This window comes from Giraffa tippelskirchi, chromosome 5 (assembly GCF_054371585.1).
Source record: "Giraffa tippelskirchi isolate mGirTip1 chromosome 5, T2T-mGirTip1v1.2.pri, whole genome shotgun sequence".
Taxonomy (NCBI): Eukaryota; Metazoa; Chordata; class Mammalia; order Artiodactyla; family Giraffidae; genus Giraffa; species Giraffa tippelskirchi.
In genome coordinates, this window is record NC_137279.1 from 165774800 (window position 1) to 165786949 (window position 12150).

General features: G+C 42.0%; 1 long non-coding RNA gene across 1 annotated transcript in view; it reads right to left on the minus strand.

Annotated features, from left to right (window-relative positions):
- Positions 1-1208: 1208 nt before the first annotated feature.
- Positions 1209-12150, minus strand: part of LOC145506981 (uncharacterized) — a 42904-nt gene continuing 31962 nt past the window's right edge. Inside the window, exons 2-3 of the long non-coding RNA XR_014054483.1 lie at positions 2333-2426; positions 1209-1474 (exon numbers count right to left, since the gene is read on the minus strand). This is a non-coding gene — a long non-coding RNA (uncharacterized LOC145506981). The remainder of the gene's footprint in view (positions 1475-2332; positions 2427-12150) is intronic.

Genomic DNA, 12150 nt, shown 5'->3' on the forward strand with positions numbered 1-12150 from the left:
TAGTCAATAAAGCAGAAATAGATATTTTTCTGGAACTTTCTTGCTTTTTCAATGATCCAGTGGATGTTGGCAATTTGATCTCTGGTTTCTCTGCCTTTTCTAAAACCAGGCTGAACATCTGGAAGTTCATGGTTCACATACTGCTGAAGCCTGACATGGAGAATTTTGAGCATTACTTTACTAGCGTGTGAGATGAGTGCAATTGTGTGGTAGTTTGAGCATTCTTTGGCATTGCCTTTCTTAGGGATTGGTATGAAAACTGACCTTTTCCAGTCCTGTGGCCACTGCTGAGTTTTCCAAATTTGTGGGCATATTGAGTGAAGAGGGTATACAGATGGTAAATAAGCATATAAAAAGATGTTTGACATTATTAACCATTAGGGAGATGAAAATTAAAACCATAGTGGGTATCGCTATACATCTATTCAAATGTCTGAAATAAAATGGTAAGAAGGCCAAATGATCTAGTTTCCAGAGAAACTGGATCATTCACACATTGTTGGTCAGATGTAAAATAATACACAACTCCATAAAACAGTTGGCCATTTCTTTAGAAATTAAATATGCAACTACCATGCAAACCAGAAATATCCTTCCCGGGCATTTATTGCAGAAAAATGAAAACTTATGTTCATATAAAAACCTGTACACAAATGTTTATAGCTGCTTTATTTGAAACAGTCAAAGCTAGAAACAACCCAGATGTCCTTCCAAATATTTTACAAATACCAACAATGCTGCTGCAATGATCATTGTTGTGACATGTCTTCCTATATGCACACAAGAGCTTGGCAGACACTGTTGGAGGTCTGCCCATAATCCATTTGCACCTTCTAAGGTTATTTCAATCAATGAGACAGACATAGTCTCTGTTATTACAGAGCTCACATTTTGGAGGAGAGAGAGACAAGTAAACAAGTTTCTACAATTGATTCTTCAGTAGCAGGTTGTTATAAAACTGTCAGTTGACTGCTACCTCAGCCCCAAAAGATGCCAAACTCAGTAGCTGACTTCACCATTTTGCACAGAGAAGCCTAGAACTCTTCTATATAAAACTCATCACAAAACTTTTCAAAGGACTAGGTGATGGCCCCAGGAAACCTAATTAAATATGACTTATTAGAAATCCAAATTCTGCTAAGGCTCTCTGATCAATGGTTCAAGGAACAGTTTGCCCCTGCCAACTTTAACAATATAATAGCCAGTTATTTAAAGCAAAAGTGAGTTTATTTGGGAATGGTCTAAGGAAATGCAATTCCAGATATGAGAACCAAGGAGGAAGGACCATAGGCAAGTCCAGAGAACAAAGAAAAGGAATTTGCTTTTACAGGGAAAGGGGGCAGTTTGGAAGGGCTGTAATAACCAAAAAGTTCACTGGAAGAAGCCGGGAGTCCAAAGCATGGAGATTGTTCATTGGTTGAACTGCTACAGTCTCTGATTGATTGGGCTGTCCTCTCACAGAGTTTTCTTCTTCCTGGTGGATTGTAGAGAACACCTGCCTGTCAGAGCTGTAGGCAGAAATCTCTTCCTGTTTAGAGTAATTGACATGTGTGTGGGTGGGGCGTGGGTAGTTCCCCCTGCAAGCCTATGGTTACTCCAATTTTAGCAGAGGTTTCTTTAATTAATTCCACAGCTGATTTAATTTTGTTGTAAAAAGACTGACTTTTTACCTTCTTCTTGGACCAGTGCATTAGTGAGTCCATAGCGTAAAGGTCTATACACTAGAGTCAGATAATCCCAACTTCTCCACGTTTTCACAATAAATGACCTTTACTTAACTTCCTTAAGCCTCTGTTTCCTCTTGCAAAAAGGGACTTAATGAAAGTACCCACCTAATAAGTCAGTTGTATAGATTATATAAAATAATGCATAGTAATGCACTTAGCACAATGCCTAGCACATAGCAGTTTCTCTGTTCTGTTCTATGATTACAGTGAAGACTTTGGATGATTTCCTTAGGATGATTCTTAGGAGTAGAAGTACAAATCAAAGAATGTAAACATTTTTAAATCTCATGAAACAGATTATAAAATTATTTTCTAAGAAGAGCTAATCTACACTCCTGCCAGCTGAGTAGAGAGCACCCATCTTTCCTTTCCTTGGTAGCTTTTTGTGCTCTCATTTTTAAATCTTTCTAATTTGATAGATAGAAATCTATACATTCCCTTCCTTTCTGATTCTTTGATTATTAGCAAGGTTGAATGATATTTTTTAAAACACCCTCTAGCTATTTTTATTTCCCCCTTAGTAGATTGTTGATTAATATCCTCTTGTTGTTGTTCAGTTGCTAAGTCGTATCCGACTCTTTGCAACCCCATGGACTGTAGCATACTGGGCTCATCTGTCTGTGTGGTTCTCTAGGCAGGAATATTTGCCATTTCCTTCTCCAGGGATACTTCCCAAACCAGGGATCAAACCCATGTCTCCTGCAAAAAAAAAAAAAAAAATGGCTTCATTTTTATTGAGTTGTGGAAGTTCTTTATATATTAAGGTTATTGATTCTTTGCTGGCAATGTGAAGTTTAATAAATGTGGAAGTTTAAGCGTGTGGAAGGGATGAAGGTAGTGCTACTGCTTTGCCACTAGAATGTAAGTCATGTTTGTAAGTTGATGTATGCAATCTTTAAGTCTTTTAATTCTGCATGGATGCTAGGGCTACCACTTCCTTTTTTTTTACGCTTAACTACTAATATGTCATTTTCCATCCTCCACAGACCTGAAGATACATTCTCTGTTTATCATTTCTAGGGTAGCTATAGTGGGATCTCATCGGTGCCCCTTTTCCTACCCAGTGAATGTGAATATTGCTGACAAAATTCTACTGTCCTCTTCTGAATGGAAGTGCCCTGGACCAAACAAGAGCAACCTCACCAGAGAGGCTACACAACTCCCTCCTCCACCCTACCTGTCCACCAGACTTCAACCAATAACTGATGGATATTTGGGTACAGAAGGCCCACTCCCTTACTCTGAGGTGAGACTAACCCTGCAGTGCAATTTGTGTTCTAGAGCTTCCCTGTGGGAGCCAACGGGAGCCAGGCTCTGGAGGAGAATGGCCTCACTTTTCTCCTCTGTCCTATGTCAGTTGCGTCACTTCCTTCTCCTGAGAGCATTCTCCCAGTAAATCCCTTCGACAAGAATCCCTCTCTCAGGCTGTGCTTCCTGAGAACCCAACTCAAGGCAGCAGCCTTTCTAAGAATAACCGTTTCCGTTTGTACGTTCGTCCTCCCAACCATTCTGGGTCACACTTTTTTATGGCCACCACGAGCTTGTAGTTACTTGCTTCTCCATGGAGGTTGAGTTAACCAAGTGGTGGATTGTTTCAGTAGCTTGCTCAAGGTCATCCAGTACATTGGTTAATATTTACTGAGACCCCTAAAGCAAAGTGACCTGAATGTGAAATCTGGGCCATTACCTGGCACCCAGCCTTGATGAACTGAAATCTCACATCTCATGTGCCTCCTCGGGGTTAGTGCCTTCTGAGCAGAAATGATACACACTAATTCTACACCCCCAGTACAGAAGGTACAGAAATAGCTCACCCAGGGCCCCAAGAGGCTGGAATATGTTGGTTTGCACAATCATACAGTTAAAGCTGGAGAATACCATAGTGGTTATGTAGTCTTACAGATGGGGAAACTGAGGTACAGAAAGGTGAACTTACTTATTCAAGGCCAGGCAGCATGATGGTACTGCCACTGCAAGCCTTTCTGGCACGGAGGAAAACATGGGCTAAACCATAATTTCTTTGCCTTTGATTTCCCCACTATCTCCTCATCTGCTGCTAGCTGCTAAATCGCTTCAGTTGTGTCCAACTCTTAGCGACCCCATGGACTGCAGCCCACCAGGCTCCTCCGTCCATGGGACTCTCCAGGCAAGAGTAGTGGAGTGGGGTGCCATTGCCTTCCCTGATCTCCTCATCTAGCAACCCCCTTTCTGTTCCTTCCTTGCTACCCAAGTTCAGCACATGGCTGTTTGGCATGAAAGAGACTCTCCTCTACCTCCCCACCAATCTTCCAGTCTTGACTCAATGGCCTCAGTTGGTCTTCCTGGTTCCTATACCCTGCACCCCAAGTGCTTCTGGAGAAAATAGCACAGGCCAGCTGGTTCACGGCATCCACCTCAGCTGACCAAGACTTCAACAGCTTCTTGCTAATTTGTAGTTGTCTCTCCCCGTCCTTCCCATCATTGCCCACCCCCTAACAGAGGGGCCCCCAATCTCTAGGTCACGTACTGCTACCTTCTGTCAGATCAGCAGCTGCATTAGATTAGAAATAAAGTGTACAATAAATACAACGCACTTGAATCATCCCAAAACCATTCGCACCCCCATCCCTGGTCCGTGGAAAAATTGTCATTCATGAAATTGGCCCCTGGTGCCAAAAATATTTGGGACCTCTGTCTAACACACACACAAACTCTGAAGACCTCTTAGGAAGACAGAGGTGCCAATGTATGCACCCCCAAACTGTCTCCATCTGCAAGGAAATTTATATCTACACCCAGATACTTCCTCTTCCTTTGGCCCTTTTCCTTGTTCCCTCATCAGCTCCTGCTCCCTGGGGCCCAGCCCCTTGGAGTACACTGCCTTCTCTCTAATATTCAATCTTACTGCCTCACCTCTGCCTCAAATAAGCCAATGAACTTGCTCAAGATCCTCCCATGCCCGCCCCCCCAAACAAACCAACCAACAAATGTACCCTTGATTAAAAATATACAAGAAAGGTCTTAATGATCTGGATAACCACAATGGTGTGGTCACTTGCCTAGAGCTAGACATTATGGAGTGTGAAGTCAAGTGGGCCTTAGGAAGCATTATAACAAAGTTAGTGGAGGTGATGGAATTCCACTTGAGCTATTTTTATTTAAAATCGTAAAAGACAAAGTAGTGCTATACTCAATATGCCAGCAAATTTGGAAGATTCAGCAGTGGCCACAGTATAGGAAAAGGTCAGTTTTCATTCCAATCCCAAAGAAGGGTTATGCCAAAGAATGTTCAAATGTGGTAAAATTGGGCTCATTTCACATGCTAGCAAGTAATGCTCAAAATCCTTCAAGCTAGGCTTCAGCAATACATGAACAGAGAACTTCCAGATGCATAGGCTGGCTTTTGAAGAGGCAGAGGAACCAGAGATCAAATTTCCAACAATTGTTGGATCATGGAGAAAGAAAAGGAGTCCCAGAAAAACATCTACTTCTACTTCATTGACTATGTTAAAGCCACTGTGTGTATCACAACAAACTGTGGAAAATTCTTAAAGAGATGGGAATACCAGACTACCTTACCTGTCTCCTGAGAAACCTGTATGCAAGTCAAGAAGCAATAGTTAGAATCAGACATAAAACAGACTGGGAAACGAGTGTGACAAGGCTGTATATTGTTACCTTTTTTATTTAACTTATATGCAGGGTGTGTGTGTGTGTGTGTGTGTGCGCGCGTGCGCACACGCGCGGGCATGCTAAGTTGCTTCAGTCATGTCCAACTCTTTGCGACCCTATGGACCATAGCCCACCAGGCTCCTCTGTCCATGGGATTCTCTAGGCAAGAATACTGGAGTAGGCTGTCATGCCCTCCTCTGGGGGATCTTCCCAACCAAGGGGTTGAATCTGTATCTCTTATATCTCCTGACTTGGCAGGCGAATTCTGTACCACTAGTGCCAACTGGGAAGCCCTTATACAGAGTACATCATGAGAAATGCCAGGGAGGATGAATCACAGCTGGTAAAAGATTGCTGGGAGAAATATCCACAACCTCAGATATCCAGTTGATACCACCCTAATGGCAGAAAGTGAAGAGGAACTAAAGAGCCTCTTGATGAGGGTGAAAGAGTGAAAAAAGATGGCTTGAAACTTAACATTCAAAAAACTAAGATCACGGCATCCAGTCCCATCACTTCATAGCAAATAGAAGGGGAAAAAGTGGAAGCGGTGACAGACTTTATTTTCTCAGGCTCCAAAATCACTGTGGACTGCAGTGATGATAGCTGCCATGAAAGTAAAAGACCCTTGCTCTTTGGAAGGAAAGCTATGACAAACCTTGACAGCATATCAGAGGCAGCATAACAGAGATATCACTTTGCTGACAAAGGTTCATATAGTCAAAGTTATAGTTTTTCCAGTAGTCACGTACATATGTGAGAGTTGGACCATAAAAAAGGCTGAGCACCAAAGAATTGATACTTTCAAATTGTGATGCTGGAGAAGACTCTTGAGAATCCCTTGGACTGCAAGGAAATCAAACTAGTCAATCCTAAATGAAATTAACTCTGAATATTCATTGGAAAGACTAATGCTGAAGCTGAAGCTCCAATACTTGGCCCACCTGATGCAAAGAACCTGATGCTGGGAAAGATTGAAGGCAGGAGGAGAAGGGGATGACAGAGGATGAGATAGTTAGATAGCATAACTCTCCCAATAGACATGAATTTGAGCAAACTCCAGGAGACAGTGGAGAACAGAGGAGCCTGGCTTGCTACAGTCCACGGGGCTGCAAAGAGTCAGACATGACTTAGGGATTGAAAAACAACAACAACAAAATGGCAATAATAATTCTGATCTCTTTGGGTTACTGGGAAGATTAAATCAGGCAAAAAAATGGAGAGTACTTAAAATGTTTTTTTATTGTTGTTAGATCTCGGTTGTTGTGGTTTCTTTATTTGTTATCAAAGCTTTATCGACTATCTTGACTTCTTATCTGACCACCAGACTGTTATCTTAATTTGGATATCCCACAGGCATCTCAAATACAGGATATTCAAGATTCTGTTATCACCAGACACCACCTCCACCACTTCCTCTCCCACTTTATCGCTCACTAACTGACTCTTCCTATAACCTTCCTCTCAGTAAATGCCCTGCCAAACGCCACTCTCTCAAGTAACACACCTAAAAGATGATCGGCTATTTCAATTTCCTTGGGACTTAGGAAGTTGCCAAGACATAGGACTTTCAGTTTTAAAATTGGTAGAATCCCACCACCATATGATCCATCAATACCACTCTGTGGCATATATCCAAAGATAACCATAATTTGAAGATACGTGCACCCTATCGTTCACTGCAGCACTGTTTAAAACAGCCAAGACACGGGAGTAACCTAAATGTCCATTGACAGAGGAGTGGATAAAGAAGACATGGTATGTATATACAATGGACTATTACTCGGCCATAAAACAGAATGAACTAATGCCATTTGCAGAAATATGGATGGACCTAGAGATTATCACACTGAGTGATGTAAGACAGAAAAAGACAAATATCATATGATCTATTTTATATGTGGAATCCAAAAAGAAAAGGTGCAAATGAACATCTTTACAAACCAGAAATAGAGTCACAGACATAGAAAACAAACTTATGGTTATTGGGAAAGAAGGGGGAGGGATAAATCAGGATACTGAGATTGACATATACACAGTGTGGTGCATGCCAAGTTCGCTTCAGTCATGTCAGACTCTTTATGACCCTATAGACTGTAGCCTACCAGGCTCCTCTGTCCATGGGATTCTCCAGGCAAGAATACTAGAGTGGGTTGCCATGTCCTTCAGGGGATCTTCCCAACCCAGGGATCGAATCTATATCTCCTGCAACTCCTGCATTGCAGGTGGATTTGTTACTGCTGAGCCACCGGGGAAGCCAGTATACCACTAGTATATATAAAACGGGCTTCTCAGGTGGCGCTAGTGGTAAAGAACCCACCTGCCAACACAGGAGACGTAAGAGACGCAGGTTTGATCCCTGGGTCAGGAAGATCCCCTGGAGGAGGGCATGGAAACCCACTCTAATAGTCTTGCCTGGAGAATCCAATGGACAGAGAAGCCTGGCAGGCTACAGTCCATAGGGTCGCAAAGAGTCTGACATGACTGAAGCAACTCAGCATGCACACATATATAAAATAGATAATAAGGATCTATTGTATATAGAGAGAACTCTACTCAATACTTTGTAATGATCTATATGGGAAAAGAATCTTTAAAAGGGTGGTTATATGTATATGTATAATTAATTCACTTTACTGTTCACCTGAAACCAACACAACATTGTAAATCAACTGTACTCCAGTAAAATTATTATAATAAAAACTGGTAAAATTCCAGGCTAACCAGGGTAAGTTGGTCACCCTAATTCTTGATCCTTCCCTTCCCTCAACTTCCACATCCATTTACCACTCACTTCCATAAGCTCTACCTCCTGAATCCATCCCTTCATTCCACTGCCACCAACCACGCCTTATCTTAGAGCTTCTTGTCTTCGGCTTGTGGTCTCCTTGAATCCACTTTTGTCTCCCTCCTGTCATTTCATCTAGGGTGACCTTTCTGAAAGACATTAAGTCTAACGGCATAAATCTCCTACTAGGATTTTTCAATGGCTTCTTGCCTCCTGTATGATCAGGCCACCCAAGATGGCAGTTTTCTTGCTCTCTGTACTTCCCCCTGTAGGAATTACCCTTACTGCTTCACCTACACCCTCTTCCCATGACTAACTTTCCCTCTTCATCATAGAGCCTAATCAGTAAATGCCTACACACTTTTCCTCAGCCCCAGCTAGTGCTTGCTCTAAACTTTAGATCTATGGTAGCTTATCAAAGTGGTAGTAAGGGATGTGTCCCTCCCCTGGTTTCCCTGGTAACCAGTGAGACATCAATCCCCCCTATCGCTGGTAACCTCCTTCTCCCCTTAGTAGCAAGGACTGCTGCCATGTCCTGCCTGCCGTCTGCCATTCATAGTGGGATGTCGCTCCAGAACACTCTTGCTTCAGATGTGTAATATCCTCCATCTAGTAAACAATTGGTGTCTCTGTCGCTGACTCCCAGCTCTTTCTTCTGCTTGGGGCTGGGCAAGTCCAGGGCTTGTAGGCCTAGAGGGTATAGCCCAACAGCTCCCCTTTCCCCTCCTGTTAGTCCCAACTCTTTACCACAACTGGGGTTCTGATGTGTCAAAATTCCACTGATAGGCCACTATTTGTAAGTATTTTAATATTTTTTATAATTCTGTATTATTTGTAAGCACTGCTTTGCATAAAATGAGTCACAAATGTTGTATTGACCTAATATGCATAACTATAATGTGAATGAGAACACATTTTGACCAGAATTCCTCTTAACATGGGTAAAGTATCTTTGTTGGCAAAATACAATGATAAGTGCTTGGGCTGGGGTTGGTTTGTCTCTCCTATGTGAGATGGGGAGGAATTTTTGTGCAGGACAGAAGGAAGAGAAGGAAAGAGACCAGGAAAATGGAGGAAAGAAAACTGGGAGGAAGCAGAGGCTGTGTGTCTGGGATGTGCCCGGGACCTGGATTACCTGCCCCCATCTCTCATCAGTAGCATTTTACTAAGTTCATGAAAGAATCAGTGTCTGTGTATTGTTTGTGGAACTTGGTGGAAGCACTGGGCTTTGTGTCTGCTTTGACTTGGAGCAGCACAAAGCAGCAAGTGGAAGAAGTGATCAGAGGCAGAGAGAAACCATGCAGAAGCCTTGTGATGTCACAGGCTGTGGAATTCAGCTTCTGGTCAAGGTTACTCAGACTTCCCAGGGATGGGGAGTCCCAGCTGGTACCCATATTGCACAAACCCTTTCTGAAACACATCTTCATCTCTGTAAGTCCTGATTTGGGTTCAATATGAACATGACACCGAGAGCAGAGGAGAACAGCAGTCTGTCTTCAGGATGGGTCAGGTCTTAACATAACTTGACCATCTCCCTCTGACTCTGGGAAAGCCTGTGGCGGCTACACCTTCCCACCTCTGTGCTCTGCTCAGGGCTCCCATTCCCCTCTTGCTTGTCAAATGTGTCCATCTTTTGTATTCATCCTCATATTTTATCACCAAGGACCCCTGCCACTTCTCCTCTCCTCCTCCATCCCAGCCATATTTTGAAAGATTTTATTGACCAAACTGCATTTACTCACAGTTCAACCATTTCCCCATATTTTGGCAATCAAATGCTGTATAATCATTAATGGAGATTTCTGATTTGCTTGAGCAATAAAATTAGTGCTGAGTTGATATAGCTCCAGATCAAGCCAAAGAAACTTTACAGTTTAATGATGGCTAATGTTTACAGATACCTTACCATGTGCCAGGCCGTAACCCACTGTGTGTGTGTGCTAAGTCATGCCCAACCCTTTGTGACCCTATGGACTGTAGCCCACCAGGCTCCTCTGTCCATGAAAATTTTCAGGCAAGAATACTGGAGTTGGTTGCCATTTCCTACTCCAGGGGATCTTCCTGACCCAGGGATCAAAACTGTGTCTCCTGCATCTCCTGCATTGGCAGGCAGATTCTTTACCACTGCACCACCTGGGAAACCCAGTAAGCCACTGAGATGGGCATCATTATTATTAATCCCAGTTTACAGACAAACACAAGAGATTTGTTTGCCCAGCATCACCTAACAAGTGGGTAACAAAGCTGGGATTCAAATTCAGGTGTTTCTGATAACAGAGCCAAATTTAACTATCCTTTTGCTGACAAAGGTCAGCAAAACCAAAGCTACGGTTTTTCCAGTAGTCATGTACAGATGTGAGAGTTGGACCATAAAGAAGGCTGAGTGCTGACAAATTGATGTTTTGAAGCTGTGCTGTTGGAGAAGACTCTTGAGAGTCCCTTGGACAGATCAAACCAGTAAATCCTAAAGGAAATCAACCCTGAATACTCATTGGTAGGACTGATGCTGAAGCTGAAGCTCCAATACTTTGGCCAGCTGAAGTGAAGAGCCGACTCATTGGAAAATACTCTGATGCTGGGAAGGATTGAGGACAGGAGGAGAAGGGGACGATAGAGGATGAGATGGTTGGATGGCATCACTGACTCAATGGACATGAGTTTGAGCAAACTCTGGGAGATAGTGAAGGATGGGGAAGCCTGGTATGCTCTAGTCCATGGGGTTGCAGGGTTAGACACGACTTAGCCACTAAACAAAGAACAACAACTATTGCCAAGGTTATCAAACATGCTTTAAAAGTAATTAATTTCCATCTGTGCTGTGTGAAATACAGCACAGATTTGGAGCCCCTCTATCACTAGTCCTAAAATTTCAGGTGAGGAAATGCTATAATAAACAAATCCCTCTCAGTCATCAGACAGTCATCACTTACTGTTTCAGTGTTTTCAAGATGCTAGTTTTACAATTTAAATCTAGATAGTTTTTTTAAAAAACTATCTCTTTTTAAAAACTTGGTTCAATACACTCTTACTTTTTTAAATTGAATACTATATTTAAACTACTCTGCCCCAAAATACAACAGAGCCTTCATACACTAATCATTTGCATAACTCTGACAATTTCTATCCCCTATTGGTGTACAGATATCAATTTTCCTTAGCCTTGAGAAGTATGTGTATGGTCATTGCAGTACTATTTTGCATTCTGTCCTTCCTACTAAATATAGTTTCAGATGTTCTCCATTGACATGATTCATGCATTGGTCTTTTAAAATTTATTCTATTACGTTAATGTGTGGCAGCCAGCTACTTCACTGTCCAATTTGGGGTGATAGAGCCATGCGATGGAAGTATAAGCTATAAATACGTTTGGACTTTAGTTTTAGCAACTAACCTTCTTTTCTTTCTAAAATTACTTACTTTAGGACATTTTCCCAGTAGTGGGACTTCCAGGCCAAAGAGTAGCAAGGCACAATGGGGAAAATATGGTCACTGAAGTGAGGCCTCTATTTAAATCCTTTAGTCATCACTTACCCTTAGGTGGCTTCAGACATTTTGCTTAATCTGTTCCTAAGCATCATAAATAGAATGATAATAACACCATCCCCACAGGGTAGTCACAAGGATAAACAATAAAAGACATCAAACATATAATATACCCTAATTAAATGGAGGCAGCTGTTGTACTAATAATTTAAGGTTTTTTTTTTTTGCAAATTACCAGCTTACTTTCCAGCTTGCACAATAAATAGTTTAATTTTTAATTAAGACTTAAAAATTGAGATTGATCATGGTTGAATGTGCTTTCTCTTTAAGGTATTTTCTTTGTGATCAGGATTCCCAGAGATAGCACAACTTAATTCAAATGTCAACAGTGGAATTTATCAGCTTATAATGAACTATGGAAGGGAAGGCTAGTATTGATTAACACCACCTGTGGCTTGCCTTCACATTCATGCCATATTAACAGCTACCATTTATTGGTCA